This window comes from Melopsittacus undulatus, chromosome 3 (genome assembly GCF_012275295.1).
Source record: "Melopsittacus undulatus isolate bMelUnd1 chromosome 3, bMelUnd1.mat.Z, whole genome shotgun sequence".
In the NCBI taxonomy this organism is placed as follows: Eukaryota; Metazoa; Chordata; class Aves; order Psittaciformes; family Psittaculidae; genus Melopsittacus; species Melopsittacus undulatus.
In genome coordinates this window covers 76,647,255-76,673,146 of record NC_047529.1, presented here as the reverse complement: position 1 = coordinate 76,673,146, position 25,892 = coordinate 76,647,255, and the positions used below count along the sequence as shown (strand labels likewise).

At 40.6% G+C, this 25,892-nt stretch overlaps 1 protein-coding gene across 3 annotated transcripts in view; it reads left to right on the top strand.

Moving 5' to 3' along the window:
- Positions 1-25,892, top strand: part of ARID1B (AT-rich interaction domain 1B) — a 329,860-nt gene that overhangs the window by 203,440 nt on the left and 100,528 nt on the right. The window lies entirely within an intron of this gene.

The following is a 25,892-nucleotide window of genomic DNA, read 5'->3' as shown; positions in this document are numbered from 1 at the left end:
TCTGTTAAAATGGGGCTGTAAAAAGCCTTTCATCCCTGTACATGAAGCAAATGAACAAGGATGCTTGCACCTCAAAATACCTCATCAGGTCCTGGGAAGAGAAGACTTCCTGGGAAGGCTTTTTGTCTCAGGCTGCCAAATCCTTGGCTTTTTGGCTTTGCCAGATGTATCCATTAAGAATTTAGGGAGACTTGCATACTTCTGCAAAATTGGATTTGGTCTTAACTTGCTTTTTCACAGAGAAGTTTTTAATTTCATAAAGCTGGATGTTGGTGTTCAGGAGAACAGGAAGATAAAAAGGTAGAACAAAAGCAGGGCAGATGCATTTCTTAGTGCAGGGTGATGTGAAGGGCAGTTTTGGCAAGGCTTGTTCAGTGACGCTGTGCTTCTCTTATATTGCAGAAATGAAGAAACCTCAATAGCTATTGAACACTTTTTATGAGCAGTAAATACACTGCAGAAAGAAAAGCAATGTCTGCAGGGCTTTATAAAGGTTCCTGTAACAGCATCTAACTTAGTGGTTTTTTCAACATAACCTGTTATGACCTAGCTGCCTGGCCTTCATTCACTTTGCTGGGATTTATACAGACCAGGAGGAGTGAAATCAGCAATTGCAGGAGGGGAATTAAAAAAAAAAACAGTTGGGTTTTTTTTTTTCCCTAAGTCTTTCTTTCGTTTCTAAGCCAAGATTTAAAGCCAATTTTTAATGGCTTTTTTTTCCCCCCGTTGATTGGCTTCTCCCCAAGTCACATAATTTTCAGTGAATCTGTTGAGAGTACAGTGCCTGACATTATAAGGGGTAATAAGTTGGAATCTGGAAAGAGTCCTCCATATATTATTTGTATGAAGTAAGCAGGCTTGGAAGGCGATGCAGCAGAGAAACAGCGGGCTTTTAAAAAGAGTGACAATTACTATTATTTCTAGAGCTACTCTATACTTTTTTTTAAGGAAAAGTGAGAATGAAGATGAAAGGAGTTGGAAGGGTACAATTGGTATGCCTTTTGCTCTGCGGCTCTTAGAAGAGACGGGCTTTGGCCCTGGGAAGCTGCTCAGTGGCACAGAAGAAAAAAGCGACGTGGAAAGCTGAATAATTGCCATGTCTTTGTGGACTCTCAGCTCCTTTGAGGGGAAGGAAACACAGATCCTCCACCAGCTTTTCCAGTGTCAAAGAGCCTTGAGCCTCACTTTTCCCTTCTTACTTGTGCTGTGGCTGCAGCAGCTTGTGCGTGGAAGGTGCAGATCAGCAGCGTAGGTCTTATGGGAGATGTGGGGTAAGGAAGGTATTTGTCTTTGTCCTGTAAATACTCAAGCTTTTGTTCTTCCCTCCTCAGTTTTGCAGCAGCAGCAGCAGTTTAATACCAAATTGTTTGCATAGTTTTACTGTATGGAGCAGTGTTGGCATGCAGAGCTGTATGATGAGACATTATACAAGATTAATTTAATTTTTAAAAGAAGTTCATATCTTGTCCGGCCCTGTTTTGGGAAGCAAGGATAGGAAGATCACCAATGATAAAATGTATCTCAGGTAACTCTGTTGATGACAAAGAAATTACACTGGGGTAGAAATTTGAAAGTGGTTTAGTGAAAACAGTTATTGGAGCAAAGAGGTTAAGAAGATGAAACATTAAAAGCTATTTTAAAATGATGATGTGTTCTGGCTAAAATAGTTAGTAAGGTCTCAGCCATTTAGGATAAGGAGATGAAAGCAGCCCCCTCCCTTCAGGCTGGAATGGTTATGTAGCTTGCCTAAACTTTTCTTCCAGAAAGTCTTGATTTTCCTCATTTTGTACTGTCTAACCTTACGGTGGGTAGAATTTGTGATAATGCATAATCCTAACCAAACAGAAGAAATGCACTACACTGCTGGTCTGGTATTCAGTTACATTTCATTCTGTCTTTGGGGTTGAAGTAGTAAATATGCACAACCTGAGTCAGCTGCCAGTGATGATGACAGCAGAAGTTTAGTACATCTCACAATTTCAAAGAGGAGAATTTGGCTGTTGGTTTTCAGAAAACTTCCTACACATTTGTAGTACATTTGGAAGTTTCAACTGTGCTGAAGGAAATTTTTCTTTTAAATGCATATCCTCATTTCCCAGGGCACTTTTCATGCCCTAAACTTCCTGCTGTTAAGAAGATCCCAGTCTGCATGGAACTGATGCAGTCCTGCTCTGTAGGATAAGCAGATCTCAGGAGCACATGTGGGCCTGGATGGTCCCACCACCATTTGAGGGTAGCTCCTCCATCAGAGCACAGTTCTCAGTCCCAGAGCAGAGAGGTCTCAGAGCAGGTAGCTCACCTGAGATTAATCCTGCACCACCAGTTTGAGAGCTGCTGTGAGAGGATGCATCCAGGAGCCGGTTAGTCTTAAACTGGCGCAATGGCCATGGAGAATTCCTGTTGATACTTTCATTTTCTCAGATTGAGCCCAGGAGACAGCAACCTGATGTTAATTTACTTGTGTTTCTTTGTTTAACAAACAAAACATTTATTTTATGTTCAAATATATGTGTAGGTTTTTAATCTAGATGTACTCAACAGACAACAAATAAAAATTATGCTTTGTGGGCATCTCGCTAGTGTTGAAAAACAGAAGGCTAATGTCTGCAGTAAGTAGCACCATCTAAAGCCGTACCTAACTGCGTTAGATCTCATAAATCCTTTATACTTAAAGGAAAAGAAACTCTGCTTGCTCTAACATGAAATGTAAAACTTTCTACCTCAAGCAACAAACCCGTCTGTCAAAGCTAGTCTGTAAAGCAGAGCCCCGCTGGATGATCTGAAGGGCAGAAAACAGCTGTGATGTATTACAGGCTTGCATTTGTTAGCAAATAGTCTTTGGGTAATATTTATCAGTGTGCATGGTCTTCCTTTAAGAAAACCAAAACGAGTTGCCTGTGAGAAGTTTAGCCCCAAAGAACAAGTTTGAAAAGGCAGAAGGAAATGGAGACCTGCCAAGCTTGTTGGCTGGAGCCATGGACAAGAGCAAGGCCTGTCTGAACTGCCACTCAGTTTTTATTCTGTGAGTTTGCAGGGTTGGTGATTAGAGTGGCTTTCGCCCAATTATGCTGTGATTATTCCGCTGCACTGTAATTGACTGGGGAGATATGCTAATACCTGTCATTTGGGATGATAAAAGATGAGCGGAGGACGCAATGCATTATTTAGCTGGCTGTGTGATAGATGAGGGATGCGCAGAGTGCTTTAATTGCTGAGAAGAGAGGTTAAGCTGAACGAACGGATGAATTAGAAATGAGTTTTTTTATGGCTTGTGGAAAAGTGAAATAAAGGGAAATGTGCTTTAAAACTGTAGCAGCAGATAGAAGCAAACACAACAAGATGAGATCTTTTAGGCAGCTTACTCTCTTAATTTAAATATGTAAGACAAAACATGATTTAGTGCTCAGTAAATAATGATAACAATAATGGTAAGAAATGGTTGGTGAGTTCATATCCTTGCCCAGAAAATCATTGTAAAAGGATGTTTTTATTTGAGGTGATATTTGGTGATTTGGAACCTTTTAAATTTCTGCTGCAGTTCAGACCTTTAAAACCCCATTTCTAAGGGCTCTGGTACCACTGCTGAATAGTGTGTTTTGTGTGCATAGGTCAGATATAGATTTACATAAATAATACCACACACATATATACATATATATACACACACGCAAAATCTCTCGAGTATACGTGTTATACAGTTAATAAGTGCACAGAGAAGTGAGATAAAATGAATATTCATAGTGATTGGAGGAGTGTAGAGATACAATTAGCAAGAGTATACAAATAATTCACAAGTGACAAAGCTCTTACCCTTTGGGTGGGAAGGTCATTAGAAAATGTATCTTCTTTTTAAAAAGATTACCCAGTGAAAAACAATGGAGGCAACCAGTAATTTCCCCATTGTGTCCTTTGCATTTCTAATGCACAAACCATTGTCTGTGGTTTAGAAAAACATTTAGGTCTGTTCCATGAAGGCATGTATGGATAGGTTTTTGGGAAGGACTTCCAATTTGTAGTTAGGAAAATAAGGTGTCTGTAGTGTGATGGAACTTTTATGAAATGAAGGAATTGATCTCCCGTGGGGTTGACGTCCCCAAACCTGTCTAACTGCTGGGAGGTTGCTGCTTCTCCATTGCAGTATAGCTTTTTTTCCCAGAAGATGCTGGTTCTTGAGCCATTATTATTGAATGATAATGGATTTGTCTAGAATATCCTGCCTCATGAGCTGGATGCAAGCTTGAGATGGATGCAGTGCTCTGCTGTGGAAGTAGATTCTGCAGGGCCCAACCACTCTCCCAAATATAATTGTCACCTTGTTCTTTCTGCCATTCACTGAAACTTCTTTATGGCTGCTTTTCATCATCTTACTTGGGGACTGGCAACTTCTTTTACAGTTGTGCAGCCCATTGTTAACTTATTTTTTTTTTCTACAAGTTATTTTTGAAAGAGCAGTTTATAAGGCAGTTTGCTGCTTTTATGGAGCAATTTATATCGCGGTGTGCTGGTTAATATAATTTTTGTAAAAGGACCACTTGGATTTCGCAATGTGAGTGCTTCTGGTCGCACCTTGGCTTCTTTCCATTAGTTGAATGGATGCAGCTCTCAGAAAAGCTGTGCATCTTTGAAGAAAGAAGCAGTAAAATACTGTAATGTTATTGTTTTATGGAGTATTATATAGAAAATCTGACTTTTAAGAATCCCATATTAACCATTTTTAAAGTTGATATATGAGAAAGTTTATTCTACGTGACTAGTGTAGTAACATATTTAATGTAAAAAGAAGTGCATTTTCCCACTCAAAGAGAGATCCAGGCAGTTTTGCTTCTTGAGGTGGGATACCCCAGATGACAGCTGGTGTTAGGGAGCATGGCCAATGCTGGCACACTGCTGGGGTATATAACAATATCCAGCCAGAGCCAGTGGGATATAACATTGCAATAGCCTGGTCTAATGCAGTGTAAGCCATGGTTCTAGTCCAGCAGGACATAGACAAGGACAAAGAGGTTATGGCAAGGGGCAAAGTTGCTGCCTGCTCACCATGGGACCCAGATGGGAGCAGGTTCCTCCAGCAGGCACACAGAAGCAGCAGGGTGGATCCGCACTGGCGTCTGCTTGGGATCCGGTAGCTTCTGACATAACAAATACCTATCCCTCTGCTGGTTTTGTGGTTTGTGGCCTTCCATAGTTTTTTCTCACTCCCGGGTTTGTGATGGACCCTTGCAATTTAGAAGAGAATGAGGGCCAGCCCTGCTTGTTTGCAGATAGCATTAGCACCCTGGGAAATTATCTTATCCAACTGTGTGTTTGCAGTCAGCTATTCATCTCCTTCTGTGTAAGTTTGTGTAAATACAATGGGGATAAGGCTACTAACTTTTTTCAGTCTTTTCTAGTCCAAATTCCCTACAAAGCACTATCTTCACTATTATGCCATGTACAAAGCATCCAGTGACTTTCAGCATGTTGTAACTATGAAATCAGCATGCAGCTTAGAGGATTTTCATACTCCTTGAATAATAAATTTTAACCTCCCTAGGAAAATAAAAATCACTTATGATACAACAGCAAATACTGCTGAGAGCAAGCCATTTTTCCAGTACTCTGCTTTGCCACTTAAAAGATTTGTCCTCATTATATGTATTGGGTATATATGTGTGTGGATATGTTTACATAGCATGTAAATATGTGTAAATAAATGTGTAACACATGTAAAATGTGTTACGTGGACACAGACTCCATGGAGTTAATTTCTGTACTGCATCATGATGCAGATGCCTGTCTATCAGAGAATTTTGGCTTATGTTGCTGAGCCCTAAGATGTACCTGCAGTAAGTATAGATGGGAAGCTTAACTTAAAACAAAGCTCAATACACCTGAAAGAAACACCTTGCTTATGATCAGCAGAAATGAATTATAGGAAGGAGCAGAGTGTTAGTTCGTAATAGTTAATCTTTGTTATTTTTCTTTCAGTACATAATATTAGGTCAGTTGGAAAATATTAGTCCTCAGTTGTCGCTTGGCTTAGTGCTATTTCTCTACTTGTAAGGATCTACAATTTAAATTCTGAGGCAAAAATAACTTACTTTGTTACTGATAAAAGATAAAACCTATTTGACTGACGTTGTTGGAAATAAGCGATAAGAAACTTTAACAGATCTATCAATCAAAACAGCAGTTTTATTTCTTGTATTACTGGCTCCTGAGGCTTTTGCTGCACCACGTGAGAGGTAATTTCTTACCGTAGGCTTTTCTTACTGTGCACTTGATGTACTTCTGGAGTGGGCGGTGAAAACTGTACATTTTATTTTGTTTTCAGTGTTTCAGTCATAAGGTTTTGATGATCTCAGCTTGTTCCTTTAGCAGTTATGTCTGGGTATGATCTAAGGAATCTTAGAAACCCACTAAGGTAATAGGAAACTGAGGTCAGGGGTGAGCAGAGTAATTTTTTAGACTTAAAAACACTGGGGGCAGGAGGGGGGCAAAACTGCTGTTATAATGCTTTATAAAAGCAAACTAACAACAAATCTTGAGAAATTCAAAGCATCCTTTCCTTTTCATAGTTTTCCATCAGGGCTCTATGTACATTTTGCAGTGCTGCTCTAGGCTCCGTTTGTGAAGTGCCTTCCGGATTATGTGAGTGATGCTTGTGCTGGTTTTTGATCCCTAGATCAATCCCAGTGATGGGAGTTTATTGAAGCCTCCAGTGGGTGAAACATGGGACAAGGCAGCGGAAGCTCCTTTGATAGTGCCTGGGTAGCTTGTTAAAAGTAGCAGTGTCATCCAGAAGAAGCTATTTGGGAACCACAGAGTGTGGTGCTGGAGAGAGCACTTCCCTTGACTCATCTGTCACAAACATGGAGCTGGTTGAGATTTTTATTCAGAAAGAAGGGAATTCCTTCTTCACCCCATTTCCCTCCATCTCTCCTTCCTCTCTCTCTCTCCTCCCCCCCCCCCCCATAATTTTAAATAGCATTGGCCCAGAGCCTTCCAACTTTGAATTTCAAATTATTTAGCTATATAAAAATGAATAGACACTGCTATGTCTAAAGCTAGGCACATGGTTCAAGGGCTTTATTTGGACAGAAACCTCTGTGTCCATGTAACTTCATGTAAATATGTGTGCACGCACACACACACACACACAATATATACACACAATAACAGTTTTCCTATCCCCAGTGGAAAAAGGCTTTTTGTGTTTCATGAAAGAAAAAAAGTAATATAAAGTGTAAGAGGCTAAGCCCAATGTCTGTGACAGAGATGTTCTTGTGAGTTGATAAGAGCAACTGTGAGTTAGAAAGAAATGTATTCGGAGAGTAAAAAAAACCCACAACTGAACAAACATTTGTTTCTGCCTAACAGTACCACGTAAAGATCTGAATTTAGAGGCCAGTCTAGTATCTTTCTGTTCAGTGGGAGAGCAAAACTGAGTGGCTCTGCATCATACTTTTTAAATAATGTATTTGTTGTTCTCTGTCCAGCATATTTCAAAGGTTACTAAGTAATTTGGTATTTACCAAATAATGCCCATGACCAGTAGTTGCTGAGTCATGATACAAAGTTAGTATTTTGGTGGGAGATTGAAGGGGACTATGACCAGCATTATGTTTTCAGCTTTAAAAAAGATGTTCTGGCATTTTGAAGCAAACGAGCTGGGGCTGGGGAGCAGAAAATGCTGCTGTTTGGAGGGCTGAAATGTTGAGTTCTCACTTACTTTAAATGTTCCAAAGGTAATAAAACACTTTCTAGGAGTCTAAATGAGATATAATGAATTTGATTTTAGGGGGAGGGGAATTCATTTCTGTGGTTGTTGCTTAATCAACATCTACTCTGCCACTTCACATCAGCTTCTGTCCTTTCCAAGTGAATTAGTTCTTTGGGCAGCACGTTAAGAGGAAGTGTATTGTTCTTGGCAGGGCACTTGAATTTCTAATTACTAGATTCCTGCCTTAATTGCAATTACCTGGACACCCAGGCAGGGTGAACTTTTGGAAAAGAATGTAATTAGTGCAGAAGAAACCTTGCTGCCAACTGCTTGTCTGGATATCTACACTAAGCAGAACCTTGATAAGTTCACATCTCTACAGACAAGCTATCCGTCCATTGAGATTCTGTCCAAATGTTGTGCAGGTCTGATGCAGTGTGTGTGATTATAGTGTGTTCTGAGACCCAGTGTGAGGTTAAAGACAGCTATTGGCCTTTCCGTTTCAACCTGAGTTTAGGGAGCAAGAAGGACCATTCTGAGAGAATTTTCTTCATTTTTTTATAGGTGGTAACCAATAAGGAGTTCATCAGATGCAGAATTTTTGTAAATAAATGGCAATAGCAACTTGTGGTCTGTGTAAGATAAATGAGGTGCACAAAGTAATTTAATTCAAGTAAAATAAACAATTTAGATAATTCCTTTTCAATAAGCCATTCTTTACATAAAACTACAAAGGCAAAATGTTGCCAGCCCAGAAGAAATCATGCAAAACCACGCTTTTGAGCTGAAGTAGAGCCATAGTGAGGGTAGCTGTGAATACAGGTTGTAGCATATCCTGATTTATAAGCTGAAATCATTTGGTTTAAGGGCCTCCAGAAATGTTTGCTGCATCAGGCTTTTATTGTCAGCTCCCTTGTGTTGACTCACAGGAAAATTAAATGTAATTGATGAAAAAGAAGAGAAAAGAAATTAAAGAATTACTGCATTTAAAAGAATTACTGCAAAACATCTTTCTGTAATTGCAGCCTTTTAGTAATTCAGCTTTCAAATAGTGTTGCTGATGAGGAAATTGAAAAACTTCTGTGTTAAACATTTCTTGAACTGCAGTTTGAGTGCTTGGGGGGCTTTGTTTCTTTCCTTCATCCCTTTTAATAGAAAAACCCCAAATCGTTACAGAAACATAGGTGTGATAGATCCCTATTAGGGAACAGACAGACTTTGTCGCCTTGGTGGTAGCCAGTTGTGTACCGGTGTAACTTACTGGTGGAAAACAAGAGAAGTTCTCAGATAAGTGCCTTCTGTTTGTATAGAGGGAGTTATAAAACTGCTTTGTTCTTTCAAAAATGCAGTTAAGAGCACTTCAAATGAGCTGCTTAAATGCTAGGCTTCCTGAGCTCACATCACAGTGAAAGGGTTGTGGTGGGAAGGGTGGTGGTGGTATAAAACTCTTCCAGTTGCTTTGAAATAACACAGGGGTAAAGGAGATGAAGGAGGTGGGCTGATGAAGCCCTGGTGAATAGTTAACTGGTTTAAATTCAATTACTGGGGTGTTCAAGTCGTTAACAAGTACATCAATATGGTTTTTATTAACAAAAGTTTTCCTGTCACATATGGTGTGCTTGGCAGCAAGAGCTTGCTCTCAGCCAGCCTGACTGCATAGACAAATCTTGTTCAATCAGATCCCAGGGGTTGCTGCCCATCCCTCACTTTTGCCAAAGCAGAGGTGACAATACTAAAGGCTTCGGGAGGTAGTTCATGAGATTCAAGGTCAGCAAGTTTGATGGGCTCAGTACTGAGGGACTTACATAGCTTTTAGATTTTGAATTTGTGAAGAACAAATGCTTTAAAAAGTTTGGCTATCACAGTGTTTTCATTATAATTTTTTCTCTCCCCTCCCTGTTTAAATTTGGCTATCCTCAGTCTTAACACTCACAATTTTTTTTTTCTTTTTTCCCAGACATACATTGTTTTAGAAAGTCACATTAGTGAGTTTTGGGGATTTTTATGCTCTTTCCGTTCTTTCTGGTTTAGCCAAAATATATATTTATGTGCCTCTTGTGCTAGAAAATATTACATACATATTAGTATTGGGCAGAAGAATGGAGAGTCATACTCCTGCATACAGGCAGACAAAACTTTCATTGACAAATTGTGATATTTAGGTGCTAATTTTGAAACATTATAAAGAAGTTTCTTCAGGCTCTTTGGAACTCTTGGAAAATGTTCCATGTAAAGGTAAATGAAGTCACAGATTCCAAAAAGTGAAAGTGGATCTGGGTAATCTTTTACTTCTTAGTTATAGCAGGTCTTAATATTTCTGGTTAGAGTCACAGTGTGGTTAATATCGAAGACTCAGATGTATCAAAAGCTTACCTGGAATCGAGTAGTGAATCCCTTTGACTTACCAATTGCTCAGAGTGAGCAAAAGGCCAGCCCCTCTGAGGATGAATGAGGATTGTTTGTGCTAGGATGACTGCTGGTTCTGTACCTTGGCTAGAGTATGTCTCTCAACACATGTATCTTTGTGGTGCTAAAGTGAAAAGAATAGACATTATGATTTGCACTTTGCTTCCTTTTGTTTTGAATTCAAAGGCCATCCCTAATTGATGGAGGTTTCCTTTACGATGCACTTATTTTCAAATCCATCATGCAGCACTTGTGCTGCCCCTTGCCTTCGTGGATGAGCTGGTCTTTGACCCAGAACTGGTAAATGAACCCTGCAGGGAAATCATTAGAGAATTGGAACGGTTGCGGTGGAGGGGACAAGGGTCAAACCATTACTTCCCCATAGGGCTGCCAACTTAAATTGGACTTCTTGCTTTTTTGGAAGCAGGTCAAGTGTCAGGGATGGCTGAAGTGGTCAGGTACAAACGAATATAGATCATGGACTCAGTTCAGTGGTTTTAGCTTAAAAAATTAAGGCTAGGCAGCCTGGTTTTAGTCTAATGATGCCTTCTCTGCTTCTGTCCTCTCTTCTACCTTTAAAAAACAAAATTAAAATCCTGAGAAGTCAATGGGAGCCAACACTCTGACATTGATGTGCTGTTTGTGATTTTTTTTGGTACATTCATAATTTTTTAGAGTAGTTGGTTCAACCTTTTTAGTCTTTCCTTGCAGTTTTCTTTGATTGAAAAATAACAAATGATATTTTGTAACATGAAAATACCTCCATAATTCTTAAGAGAAATATGCCTCCTGCTCTTTTTCCCTTCCTTGACTGTTCTTTGCATAATTTTTTCACTCTCTTAAAAAATGTAAAATGACCTTTTTCAGGCTTTACAAAATAAATGTTTCCTGCTCCTGAAGGAAAAACTCCGCAGTAGTGCGTCTATGGCAATGAAATGTATAGTGCTGAATATGGGAAAGTATTTAATTTAGAAATCTGAAGTCCTTGAAACATTTTTATAATGTTTTATACAACTCCAGATGTGTAACTATGTAAAATAAGCTTAAGATACCAAAAATGGCAAAAAGCCATGGGTATCGTGCTGCTGAAATATGACCACAAACACTGAAGAACAAAAAACATTGTTTTGTACTAAAAAAAAAAGGGTAAAAAAAGTGTCTCTGAAACCTGAAGGTCTTTTCACTGCGACTTCAAAGTGCCACAGAGACCCCTTAGAAACATCCTCCTAGGCTCTAATGCTGTCCATAGCTCACAGCAGTTAGTAGGTCTAAGTCTGACTTGTGTAGGGATTTTCTCCAGTTCTGAAATAATTAATGAGATGCAAGAATTAACACAAGTGCAGGTTTGAGTGAGTGGGTTGAAACCCAGCTCTGCTTTTGAAATTGGTGGCAGAGGAGTGTTTCTAGGGAAGTAAATACGCTTTGATCATAGAATCATAGAATAGTTTGGTTTGGAAAGGACCTTAAGATCATCTAGTTCCAACCCCCTGCCATGGGTAGGGACACCTCACACTAAAGGGAAGATAAATTAATTGCAATGTGTCTGATAGGTAAATGTCTTAAAAATATTAATAAGAAAACACTGAGGAAAAAATATGTAAATACTACTTTGACTGGGCTGTCCTGCCTCAGAAACACCCATACTTGAGATGCACAAGTCAAGAAGACATGGCAGGAGTCAAGGTGAAGCTGTTCACCGTCTCCAAGCACAGAGGGACAGACTGTGAGATCATGTGAGGAGAGCTGCGCTAGGTCGCAGATGGCCTCCTTCAGTGGCCTCTGACTCACAAAGTGGGCTGTCTTCCCAGTTCGGTTCTCTTACGTCTTACTCTGTGGGTAAGGAGGAACAAAAATGTTCATTTTCATGTGTTTATCCTTTGAATATAGTTTATTACGGGACACACACACACCCCTTTCCCTCTTAGTTTACACATTCATTTTCTGGAGGGTTCTTGTACCTATGATTTATCAGTAAGAAGGAAGAGAGAAAAATTGAGTAAGAAATTGTATTTTATCAGACAAAATTCCCTTTCTGTGGGGTGTCTGGTGGGTTTTCATGCTGCCTGCTGCTGGGATGACATCTTCTGAGTCACTACAGCCCTGAGCACTCTGGCAGTGGAGAACAGACACCCTGCTCCTCAGCTGGTGAGACTCTTGGGCCCTACCATGCTGAGCTCCCTCCCCACATCCAGCAGTGCTGCAGGCCTCCTGCCCCGCAACTAGAAATGAACATATGCGGTGAAGTGAGGGTTGGTGAAGGAGCTGCTGGCCAAGATGGTGCCAGTGCAGGAGCTGAAGGCCCAAATCAAGATGGTGGGGAGTCAGGGGAACTGAGTACAGAGAACAGGCTAGAAATAGAGAAGCATCTCCATTTCTGTACTTGGAGAGGGGATTACAGCCTGTCTTGTGTCCTAACAGCACCTTGCCTACAGATCAAGAGAGACTGACCAGCTGGAAACTGTTATTTTTTACTCCAGCTCCTTCTGCAGCTCTTTCCTCTCATGCAGGCTGGAGATGAGCAGCACATAGTTGCTGGTGTGTGGACAGAAAGAGGGTTCCCCAGCACCTTCAGTGTTGTGTCTGATAGAAGCTAGCTGAATAGGGCCAGCAGTTTGGAACATGGCTCCATGTGTTCCAGCTGGCTGAAGCAAGAGGCTGCTCTCCCTGTGTCGGGGTGGGCTGTGTGGAGAAGGCTCCCACAGCACAGCTGGCGGCCTGTTGCTCAGAGTGCAAACCCTACCTAAGCATGGAGGCAAAAGAGAGCAAGCTGGCAGCCCCTAAAAGTTAAATAGGGAGATTTTTCATTCACAAGGGCTGATCCAACAGCTCCTGATGTTGATAATGATGAATGGTGTGTAATGAAGGGCTGTGCAGCTGAGAGAAACAGTTCTTTGAACATGGCGTTTCCTCTGTAGCACATCAGGACTAACAACCTGAGTTCCTTTGATAGGAGGTGCTTGGATGGGAAGCAAGCTGGAAGGAGAGTGATTATCCCTGGCTTCTTCAAGAAAACACACAAGGCAGCGGGGCTTTTGCTTGTCAGTCGTGCAGTTTGCTTTAAAAAGTGAGAATTTGAGACAGCACGGGTTATAGTAACAATAACATTGGTCAAAATGTAGGTGGTTAGAAAGGTAGACACAACTGTTTCATGAACCAGCACTTCAGAGTTCAGTACAGTTCACAGGAGGGGGCTGAGTTTGGGGTGGTTTTTGTCAGGTGAGTAACTATGTTCTCTGCCACCTCTGTCATGTTAGGAGGAATGGTGTCTGAGCAGTGTTCTTCCTGCTACCAGGCATCCCCATACAATTTGTATTTAATGGTGGCATTTCCAAGGTGTGACCTTTGAGCTGTCTTCACATCTTTACGGTTTTTTATTCCGAAGTTAAAACTATTCTGGAGATGGCATTGCTGATCTCTAAATTTTACCTAATATTCTGAAAAGCAGTATATATGCAACTTGAAATCAGTATTTAATCTGTGTCTAGTTTTATACAGCTCACTTTTCACTCATATAGGTATGAATAGGGATAGGTAGAGAAATGAGGCGTTTTTGCTTAACTGTTTGTTAACTTTGGACGGGAGATGAAGGACCAGCATTTTCGATCTTAAGAACTTTTCCCTCCTTTCTTTGCACATTTGTACCCCTGGAGTTATGGGTACTGTCCACTCTGTGTTTCAAAATCCAGTAAGAAAAGAAAGTTAACACTAAATGTCATTTTATAATTGTACTAATGATCACACAGCTGTGCTTTCCTAGTTGCATAGCACTCGTCAGGATCGGTTTAGTTGCTCAGCCTCATTTCCTGCCCAGTTGTAATTCTGGTGACCATTATTACAGTAGGAAGGCTGTCCTCACGCGTTGTGGCCACAGTCTTGACAGAGGCCAGAACGGTGTACCAGAGGCCAGTGTAGAAGGATGCTGCAGCTCTGGCTTAGCTGCATATAAGCTTTTAGTGAGTTCAGGAAGCTCATGTGGTGCATATGGACAGGACAGCTGCAGAAAGCACAAGCAGCTTATGCACATATGCCCCTGTGTGCATAAAAAGTAGTAAAAAAATAGTAACTTAGGTGTGCCTTTCTTTCTTAAGAAACGTTGTCTTTATTTATGAGCATGTGAAATTCTGAGGAGGAGCTCTTACACTTAAATGAACCTGCGAGCAGCCCATAGAAAAGCAAGTGCCTGCAGCGCTAATAATGAGAACTGACAAGGCAATCCTGCTGTGTTTATTTATGACCTTCTGCCTTTGTTAGCTCTTGTGAGAAATTCCTCTCTAACCATAACAATATTGCTGGAGCTTGGCACTGCACTGAGGAATCCTACAGCGCCCCGAGGCCGCTCACTGGCACGGGTACAGCTCACAACAGATTGGCATGGTTGTTGAAATTTTCATATGTTTTCCTTTCATTTACTTCTTTACTTGATTCATAAGGCTGTCTGTTTCTTTGGTACATTTGTTTGTTCTGACAAGCACCCTTCAAAGTATTTTGTGACTTTGTGAAGATCCCAACTTACTGATTTGATTTTTTCCCCTTTTTTTTGGTGGTCTGTCCAATGAATAACTCAAAGGATGAAATGAGCTTTGGTTTGATAGTCCCATCAGGTAGATCTTAGAAGTTATGAGATACGTAGGGCTTTTTAAAAAAAAAGGAGTGTATAAATGCTGCCTCAATTTGTAGTTGTCAGCATAAAGACTGAGAACACGGGACTGGAACAAATGCTCAGACACCACTGAACAAAGCAGCAATGACCTTACAAGCCACACAGAAAAATTTTCATCAGTGTAAGAACCACATTCTTCTTGAGCTGTAGTGCTTATGAACTGTGCCGTGATGGAGCTTGCTGTTTTCCCATCTTCCTCTCACACACATTCCCCAGAAGACCGTTCAGCCCTGCTCCCTAAGCTGTGTTAGGTATCTCAGCCACTAATTTAGATGGTGGAGAATGAGCAATAGTGCTGCACCTGTAGGTCTGTCAGGGCTGAAGTATCTTTTTGTTTCATCTTGCAAGGACCAGGGTGCCACTGTTGACAAGTCCTGCAGTTCTTTGGGTGATGTGTATGACATGGCTTTTCCTTGGGGGAACAGCAGCAGCAGGAGAGGAGGGCAAAGGAACACTGCCTTACAGGATCCTGGCAGACACTTTTTCATAGAATCATAGAGAAGCTTCTGGATGAAGCCCATTTTTTCCAGCTCTGTCACAATACCCAACATGTTTTTGCACACCGTGTATGAGCATACTCAAAATGTAATGCTACTAGAATAGAAATTAGTGGGGGAAAAAGTTACCTTTCATTCTCTTTACAAATATTTCATACAAGTGGCTTCCAAATCCACTGTGTCTGTGGGCTGTGGTACAGCAATGGTGCTTGCTGAAGGGAGCTACAGCAGGGGGACAGCCTGTCAGGTGATGGGGAAGGACCACTGACATCTCAGGTGAAGGGCTGGGTAAAGCACCATTGCACAAGAGGGCAAATGAGAGCACCCCACTCAGTAAGGCTCTACTGAGTGTCCACGCGTTGTGGTGCGTGGAGCTGCAGTTGCATTTGTGCAGATCATAATTGCTGTACACTGATCGTTCTGCCCCTGCTCTCTTGGAATTTTTCTCAGAACATTTTTACTAGCATCACACTGAATTGGTAGTTCTGTGCAATACGAACCTCCTCCTGTCAAGCCAAGGAAGATTTTTCAGGAACAACCTACTGAAAGCTTTGTCTAAAAGAATTGGGGACTCCCTGTCTTCTCTATGCTAAGAAAAAGCTGCAACTTTGAAGCATGCTCAGGCACTCAAAAGCTCATGAAAATCTGGCTTTTGCAGCTCATTGTGGAAATATTTCCTTTCTGTGATACATTGATTAAAGGAATAGTAATAACTGGTATATTGTTTTTTCTGTAGGCTGCATAGACTGCATGGTTTAGCGCTTCTGTAGTGACTCTTCCACATTTCTGCTAATTTGTTGGATTTCAGGAGTGCACCTAAAATTATGAACCTGTTGGAGAAAGACTAACTTAATGGACTCAACGATCAGGACAGCAATGTCATCATCTTAGTTTCAAGATACCTGTTCCCACCCCAAAAGCAGTTCATAAGCTTGGCTGGGACAGCATACTCAGCAGTAGACAGGGGAAGGTACTGGCCTTTCTTAAAGCTTAACTGGAGCACTACAAGTTACCCTTCTTACTAGGGTAATCAAGACATTATTTCAGAAAGAATCTGAGGCCAGGACACTTTTCTAGGGTTTCAAAAGCCTTTGCAAATTTATATAGAGACTTCTGAAACACAAATCTGTCAAAGCCTTATCATCTCAAAATATCATGTTCCCTTGCTGCTCAATTATTTTGCACAATAGTGTGCCCAACCAGCAGTGAATTACTGTGAGATGTGAATTCCAGAACTTTAGGCAATGAGGGAGTCTGGTTCTAGCTGGCATGTGTGAGAAACAATCTGAAAGTTTGGTTTCTGCTTTATTACCATCTTGGATTTCCCAGCTTTTTCCCAGGTTACTGGAAAATGAAAAGGTGGGAGGGGTTGAGTGAACAGCTCTTGAAGCATAATTGTTTGGTTTTGCTGCTGTGGCCCATAAACCTCAGAAAGGATCAAGCAGTTTGTGTGCATGGTGGGGGATGTGGAGCAAAGTAGAGCCAGAGCTATCACAGCCCCATTTGTGCTTTACTGGTTGTCAAACTGTGAGCCACTGGGGTTGTGTTGTGTTAAAGTGAAACAGAGAGGAAGGAGGATGAGAGAGTCTTGTGTGATGCTGACAGAATGAGTCTGCAGTGACAAAGGAAGCTGAATTTACTGCAGTAAATATTATAACGCTCATTTCTGTCTGATAGCCAAGTATAACACTGTGTATCCAGTTCGTCCAAATTCTGTTAAATAGAAACTAATTAATTAATGAATACTGTTCTCTGAGGCAAGTCACCTTACTCCATTCCTTTAAAAGGAAGCCTTTCTAACATGTATCACTCATTTTGCTGTATTCATTTTTCTGTTCCTTTCAGCTTTTGATTCAAGGGGAAGAGATGGAAAGTTATGGGAGCACCTGTGTTTTTGAAGTTTAAGATGTGTCTGTGGCTTATTTAACATCTCATTGAATTGTGGTATTTGGTTACAGGGTGCTGTGGGAGTGAGAAGAAAGAGACACAGTATGATGCATGCACAAGCCCTGAGCTAATGAAAAACTATATTTTGTAGATCCTTATTCCCACGGTAACCTGCTGGGACATCCTTTTATCAAACCATAACTCTACAAGGGATATTAATATGCCAAAAAGAATTTTAAAAAGGCAAGTGCTGTAGATCAAGAGCTTTTAAACCTTGGACATACAAGTGTATAGGTTCAGCAGTTGTTTAAGTTGCTGTGATCCACACATTGGTAGCCTTGGGAAGTTGGAATCAAGTTGCCTAATTTACTGTGGGAGGAAAAGATCTGCGTTCAGTGATCAGTGGGCAATTGATTGTTGAATCAACACTTTTTCTGTTCTCTCAACTGCAGTCTACAAAGCACATGGTATTCTAGGTCCAAACTTTTTAACATCATAGCTAATGCCTTCTGAATACAGTGTGGGGTAGTCTGAAAAGCACATGTGGAAAGGTGTTAATTAATAGTTGCAAAATAGGTGTGTTATGACTCAAAGTATGTCTGTAGTAGTAAACAGTGAGGTACATTAATCTGTGTTAGGTCGTGTGGTCATGTTTAAAGAGTTTCTCCTACATGATCTACCCTGCATAGACCTATTGAGAATCTCTGCCCTGCAATCACATGTGGGCGTCCTGTGGGATAGGCATGGTGTGAGTTTTACCACATTTCATGTTACAGTATTCTGAAGTGGTGTTTGCTCCTTTTTGCTTGAGCCACACCTGCAAAATCTCAGGGTTTTTAATAGATGGACTGTGTCTGAATACACGTTCTGCAAGTTTCCAAAAGTATGGTAGCCAGATTAAACAGAATAAAGGAGTAAGCAGTAAGTTCTAATATGTATTGCTGCTGCTCCTGCTAAAATTTTAGACATCTTTCAGATCTGCTGACCCATATACTGGTTTTGGTAATGTCTTATTCTTTGTCGTATGCTTTGTTCAAATCCATGTTTGTCTTTCTTGTGATTCAGTACTCCTCTCCTTGCTTGTTTGGTTGGATTTATTTCTACATCACCTGCGAAAGCAGAACAAGCAAATAATGAGAGGGAGAACAGCAGGAGCTGGTATTTTCTTCGTGGTTGGTGATACTAGATTCAACATGGCCAGAAGCACAGCCAGGAAAGAAGGCTGGGCTGGCAAGCAGGGGATCTGCCCATTGGCCCTTCAAATTCTGAGCTTGCTGCAGAGAGGGAGGAGGATAGCAATCCCCAAAATAACAAGCTGCAGCGAGCTTGGAAGTTTCTGGATCAGTGCATGTTTTCCTTCATTCTGTCAGCTTCATCTCTGCTTTATCCTGCCAGTTCAGTCTGTCTTCTCCCTGAGGAGGTAGCTGTAGGATGCATGATCTAGAAAATGGTTGCAATCCAAAGAGACTCTAAAGAAGGAAATCGTTATGTCTCACCTCATTGTTCTTTATATGAAAAATCTTTAACATTTCATGTTTGGAATGGTTAGGATTGGCACTGAGGAAACTACGGATGGGAAGTACGAGTGTGACAAAATTTCATTAGGATGCTGTTACAATCACAACTTTTCTTCCTTTTTCTAGGGTAAATTTGTTGTGGTTTTCTTTGGTTTGGTTTTAAATGTTGATGATTTATTGATGATAAATAGATGATGCTGTAGCTACAAGAATTGTTGGCTGTTATTTTTTCTTTGCTGCTCTACTGAAGAAACAAGTGGTTCCTAAGGGTTCACGGCTTTTTTGAGTTTAAATTGTGTTCTCAGTAATTCTACATGCTAAGCATTCTGCTTCAGAGATAAACAGTGAAGTTCCTGTATTGAGAGGTGCTGTGTTATTGTTTTTCTGTTCTGGAGGTTTATTGTTTATTTTTGATATAAAAAAGTATTTTTTTCAGACAAGCTTATGTGTCTTACCTGTTTACAGTCCTTGTTAGACTTTGTCAATTTGCTTTGATAGCACAAGGGCCTAGTATTTATTGCTTCATATACCAGAGTCAATGTTTGTAAACTGGTGACTTTTTGTTATGCCATTAGGAAGTTTCTTGATGCAGCTGGAGAACTTGGGAGACCTCTTCCCATTAACTGTCAGGAGCTGCATACCCTGTAATGAGTGGCACTGGGCATGAGCATGGAGGTGTGCAGTGGTCTGGGCTGTCCTCTGAGGCCTCTAAGCTAAGGTGTCAGTTTTGAATTTCTAATTGCCCCATGTTGGTTTTGCTGTAAAGCTCTCAACTGGACAAGCAAATAAGGTCCCATTGTGGATCAGCTTAGGTACAGAAGTGTGACTGTATCCATCTTAGCAACTTCTCATTCTGTGTCTTAACAGATACATGCACAGCATGTTCTATTCTTGGGCACCTGTATCCACAGGTCAGCAGTTTTTATTTTTAGTTAAGGTAGTCCTACAAACGCAGATCCTTGTTAAACAGATGCTTGTTAAACAAATGTAGTAAGAAATTACTCTTTCTTTAAATGAAGTGGGAACTGAATGCTGCAGTAAGATGCCATATCCAGCAGAACAAAACTGCATTCGTTGTTAGGGTGGCAGTCTGCCTAGGCAGCCAGGAAGGCCACTAGCATTCCTGGCATTTTTTAAGACTGGGAATGAATTTTGTATCCAAATTACAAGTAAGAACTGTCCAAAATAGTCATTTGCTTAGCAATTACTGTGACTCGAGTCTGTTTTTCAAAGTTGGCTTTTTGTAGGTAATTTCTGGAAGACCAGTGTAATTCCAGCATCCAGGATAGGTTGAAAAGATGGCAAGCAGAGCACTGGCACTGCATTGCTTGCTTACACTTTTTCTCCATTGTGTGACTGAATATAGGGCTTTGGGGAAAAAGATTTACATCCTCAGGGACTTCTCTGTGAAACTTCTTGGAGAAAGTGATACTGGTTGGAGTCCTTGCAACACAGTTCAGCAACTGAGTTATTTTGGGGAGCATGTGAGGCCTGCAGAATGAAGGGAACGTGTTTCCCCAGCAAGTGGTGCTTTGTCACTAAACTTAGTGCAAGAAGTTAGTGGGTTTATCATACACTTAGAAATTCCTTCATCTAGAGTACTGCATGAATAAGTTCAGCACATACAGGTTAAAGTTAAAACCATTAAAACCTCTAGTTAAGTGGACTAAAATAAGACCAACAAGTACCATGAATAACAAAAAAGTGCCTCTACCCAACTATATTGTCTTGCAAGTAAGTTTTTGGTATGAAACAAATCCTCTCCCTAAAAAAGCACATTCTGAGGAGAAGTTGTGCCTGTCAATAAAAATCAAGCTTTTTCCTCAAAGAGGTGTTTGAAATGGAAGTAATCTCTGCTTTTCCTTCTTCAGACCTTGAATTAGCAAGACTCCGAGAACAAACCCTGTTTTCTGTCCCCAAAATCATTTCACTAAGGGCACTTTGGCAAAAATGTAGCAGCAGCCTTGCTGTCTCCTGTTCAAGAAGAATTTTTTTAAGGATGTGCATTAGGTACATTTGGTGTGCTTACTGAGGGTTGCAACGTAGCTGGCGCGGAAGGAAGACACCCATGTAGGGGGTAGCAGCCTTAGAGAATGAAAGCATTTTGCCTGTGGCCTCTGTCATTGCTGTGCTCCTGTTTTCTTCCAGTTGCACAGGCCATGGGAGGCTGTTAGCTCGCTCGCTGCCTCGACAATGTGACCAGCAGGGCTTTTGGAAGACTTCTTGAAACATGCTATTATAGGCTGCTTTGTGATGAAAAGAGGTCTTACAAATATCTTGAAATTTAAACAGGGCTATTGTGGGTTTTCCCTTTGTGTGTGTATGTGTGTTTGTCAGCCAAATCATTTGTTCAAAGTTAATCTCAATTACAGAGCATATTGTTCATAATCCCCCATGGCTCCAAAACAATAGCAGAGTGTATGTCTGCTTGAATATATATTTACATACTTACATGTAAAGTATATTTGCATGTATATATAATTCTGCTTCTAAGGTGGTGATTCATGTTAAAGAGATGGATATTTTGTGCAGGATCCTGTCTTTTGGGCAGCACCATCTTCCATCCTAATAAAAATACTGCAGGAAGGCCTGAATGGAGTAAGCAGCACTTTGATGCTGCAGCCAGTCAGTTGCTGCAGTTCCTCCATGTAATGCTGGGATTCATGCTAGCAAATGGATGGTAGTCTTGGGTTTTCAGCTTCTTGGAGACAGGGAGATTTTGTGTGTCTTTAATTTTAATATCTATAGAATACCTCTGCTTTTCTTCTAGTCCCTGAGCATAAAGGAGCCAATAAGCGATAGCTGGAAAGTTGAAATAAATCCCAAGTTGTATATGCTCCACGCAGTCCCTGCTAGAGAGCCCCAAAGTACAGTAACCTGTCAGTGAACACAGAGTGTAATTCAGCGGTGCAGGAGCTCAGCTAGCTTTCGATTTTTGCTGATTTCAGAGAAGGTGAGCATCATTTTTCAACTGTAGGTTTTTAGCAAGGGATCACTTTAGTGAAACTTTGGTTTATGTCTGCTGAGACACACCTGAGCAAAAGCAGCAACCGGGCAAAGTGTTTACAGTGTAAATTTTTGCTCTGTGGTGAATGCTTTAATCTTGTCACACTCTGGGTGTAAACTCTGGTGGTGGTATTACAGAGTTACTCTAGTCTTCTTTCTGGCTGTTTATTGGATCTGGGGGTATTCCTTGAGTAAGTTTATTATTATATTATATATGGGTGTTTGCTTTGGTTTTTTTCTTGCCCTGCGTTTGTAAGTAACTTTGGGTTTCCTGGCTCTACATAAGCAGTTTACTTCTCTCTACCCCTTGCTGCCTGCATTGCAGTAGTAAATTGGTGTGCTGTTTCAAGAGCATCTCTCCTGTCAGTCTGATAAGATCATACCACCAGGAAGGCATAACATTATAATCCCAAGCACAATGTGATCCTGTTCATTTTAGCTCTTGTACTTGTCAGTAGGATAAGAATAAAGGTTGTGCATGGGTGGAAGGTGAGGCTGGAAGTGAAGACAGTCAGAGATAAAACACTTTGCTAAAAGAGATAGATCTTGCACAGGGACATTTCAGTTTGTAATCAAGGTATTATCTAGAAATTAACTTTGAAAGCTGGCTGGGGTGTCCTGCATAATACAGGATGTAAAGCTGACACAGAGAATACAGAACACTAATACGGATTTGTGACAGGGGAAAATATTGCTTTCATTTTTTCTTAGATTTGGTGTACTTTGAGTCATACCAATACCATGGGCAAGAATAACAAAATTACTCTAGAAACAGATCTGCAAGAAACAAGAGATTTCTGATAATTCCAGACTTCTTACATTTTAGCGGAAGAAAAGAGTACTTTCCAGAAAAAGCCTCTGAAAAGAGGCAAAATTTAAGGCATGCCTTAGGGTATGAGGACTTCAGCCCCTTAAAAGAATCCCAGCAATTACCTAACCTGCCAACTTTCCAACAAGATAAATGGAAGCACTGTAGCTTGAAGGTGCCTTGGTTTGAATGAGATGCAGTAAGTAAGGTCTCTCTGTTCTTTACAGGCATCATAGATCTGATAGTACTTATAAAAGAAGAATAGAGTTGGTGCCCTGCTGACTAAATTGTCCTCTAGAGGAGTATTAGTTACAGAGCTTCTTTGTTAACTAGGCTATCTGCTTAAACCACTGTGAATTTCTCTTATTAGTAGGCTTTTTAATAGCTTTACATATGGATATGCTAAGTAAATGCAAGAATATCCACGTAATTTAGGTATATAATTGTGTATGTGTACAGTATTTTATATATAAATAAATGTTTGTGATGTGGAAATTGCACACAACTTCATTACTGTTCCGTTGAACTGAGGTAAAAGCAAGCATTAAAATACTTATAATAGCAGAACAGTAAGTCGACTTCTGCTCTTTCTGTCCAGGTGCTTCACATAAGGTCTTTCTTCTCTTCTGTAATTTCCCAATTAGCTTTTGTGGATAACAGAGGTGTTCCTAAAGCCTTTGTATGCTGGAAGTTTCCCAGTTGCTTGCCTTCTCAGGATTTTTACCTTAGAGGACTAGTAAGGCCACAAAGCATGTGTTAACAAAAAATACAAAGTAATGATCTGCAAACCGTGCTGCGCAGAAGGGCTGATATTTCTCATTTTAGCTCTCTGTAACACAAGATAAAGGCTGTGCAGCACAGCCCAGGCATCTAGACAGCTATAGCTTTCATGCTGTCCTGACAGCAACCTCATTATGAGCTTTCTTGATGGGTCTGATGAATGAATGCTACCATAGCATCCTCGGCAGCTGAGTTGATGACGAAGTTCCCCAGCACAGGGAGGACACCCCAGTGCTTATGCTGAGCACGCATGGGGGACACAAGGTACCACGGGTGCCATGGGCCAGCCTGGCTGCTCCCACTGCATGTGCTGGGGGGGGTGGGGTGTTGGTGTGGCCTCGCTATTTAAATAGCATTCCTCTTCCACTTTTGTGAAGAAGTTGCCTCAGATTGGTGAGAAAACCCCTGGAAGGCAGACACTTGAAAAAACACCTGGGACTCCTCCAACACTCCATCCCCACAGGAGACTGTAGAAGTCAGATGTGATCTGATGGAAGAAGTGAACTTCATTCCTGTCCCCATATTATTCTCCGCATGCAGGTTCAGCAAGCTGGAGAGATACTGTAGAGAGTGGTCAGGTTTTGCCTTGGTCTCTGAACAAGAAATAATTTTGTCATGGACAGTGCTAACCACTTCATGGCTTTTCATTATTTCAGCATATTTGTTTTTCAAGTACTTTGTGCCTTGCTGAAACAAATGAAAGCTTTAATACACACCCCCTTTCTTACTCTAAATGTAAACCCCTGTGTTTTCTATATCTTTTCTCAGCTGGATACCAATCTGGGTTTTTTATGCAGAATTTATATTCTTTTAGAATAGGCTCTATTCTGCTACATTTGGTTTTCAAGGGTTTATGTATGCTTTTCAGCAGCATTTGTTTTATCAGCATTTCCTGCAGCATTTGTTGCATATCACAACACCAGTGGTTTGATTCCATTTAGAAGAATACCGTATTATGTATGGAAAGCAGTAATTGCTTGCCTGTTTGCCAAATACATTCTACTGTGAAAAATCCCTAGCATTGCTCTGTACAGCATCAAGCGGTGTTATTTCTTTTTCACGTTTTCTACAGTTAATAGTTTTGAAAAAGAAAATAGTTTACTGCCCATTTCACAATTAAATTTCCCTTTGTGAGGATCTAGAACTCTACTCTGAGTGAATGCAGAGTCCACACAGTCTGAAGTTTCTAACTTAATTGTTGCTTTTCATGTGCTTGTCAGAAAAAAAACAAAATTAACCTGCGGTGAGAGCTGTTCTTGAAGTATTACTGGAAATTCATTGGAAATCAGGTCTGTGAGGTGTCTTGCAGAGAGATAAGCTGAGTGAATTGTATTACTACCTTTATGCAAGAGGAGGAATAACATGTAATGTTCTAGGTGTTTTCTAATGAGTTTTCCTGGTGTTTAAATTGTTAATACTACTTTTTCCATGACTTGGATGACTGTCTGTCGTAGGGGAGACTGTCTGTGAACTTTCCACATGACGTAACTAGTCAGCATCACACGACTCTTACTCAAAACACACTTTGCATTTTGTCCAATTTCTGTAGCTTTTATAAACACATTTATCTTTTGTTATGAAAATTAGGCAGCAGTAAGGCTTTGCTTACTGAGCTTTTTGCTCAGGGAGAGCCCAGTTCTTCTCAGTCCATGACTGACTTCTACTCAGACAACTGGTACCATTGTCTATGGTGCAACCACTTGCATGAGCCAGGCAAGTGAAGTCGAAGTGAAGCAGCCAAAGTAATACACCATGTCATCCCAGTTATTGAAAGCCTCAAAGGTCATTTAATGACTTGTTTTATACATGTGGTAGCTCTGTGCCTCTTGCTTGCACCTTAATTCACTAATAGAAATAGTAATGTGCTCCTTAACCTGTGCCTTGCCAGTAATCACAGAAGCACAGCTATGTTTGTGACTTTTCATTTTATATGAGATTTTTCTGTGATTGCTTAAGAATTTCTCTGATAGTTAAGGGGAGCACACTTGCTTTGTCCTGGCATTCTCAGTTTTTCATACCTGATTTTACAGTGATTTAAAAAAACAAAGTACTCCCACAGTTCCAGAGACCAGTATAACTCATGTGTTACAGCTTTAGGGAGTATGCACAGCAATCTGTAGCTAGAATTCAGATGTGCTTTGACCTACAAAGGAAGTTTCTCATGGAAAATGCAGCAGTTATGTACTGAAATGGAGCAATTGTTTAGCACTGTGTTCAAGCAGAATGGAAGAGAAACTGAGCTGTACGCTAGTGCTTGATGGAAATAGAGAAGAGGCCTTCCCTGCTTGTAGATGGCCAACAGGTCCTGAGCTGCTGCTGAGGGCTGGGCCTCTGCTTGTGTCTGTTCTGCAGACTGAAAGAGCTGCATATTTTACACCCTTCTCTCGTTTTGGTTATGGTTTAAAGAGTGAAGCATATAAGCTGTGAGTGTTAATAGTAGCAAACCCCAAAATGAAATACTGTGTGAAAGTGAAACTGATGTATCATTTTCATTAGTTTTAGTATTGTCAGGCAGAATTTGTGGAATTAATTTTGAAAGCTTAATCCAGATGGAAAAGGTTAAATTCAGTGTTGAGTGAATTTGGTTCCAATTCATTTGTTGCCCTTGCTTGTTCTTTTCTTGAAAGGA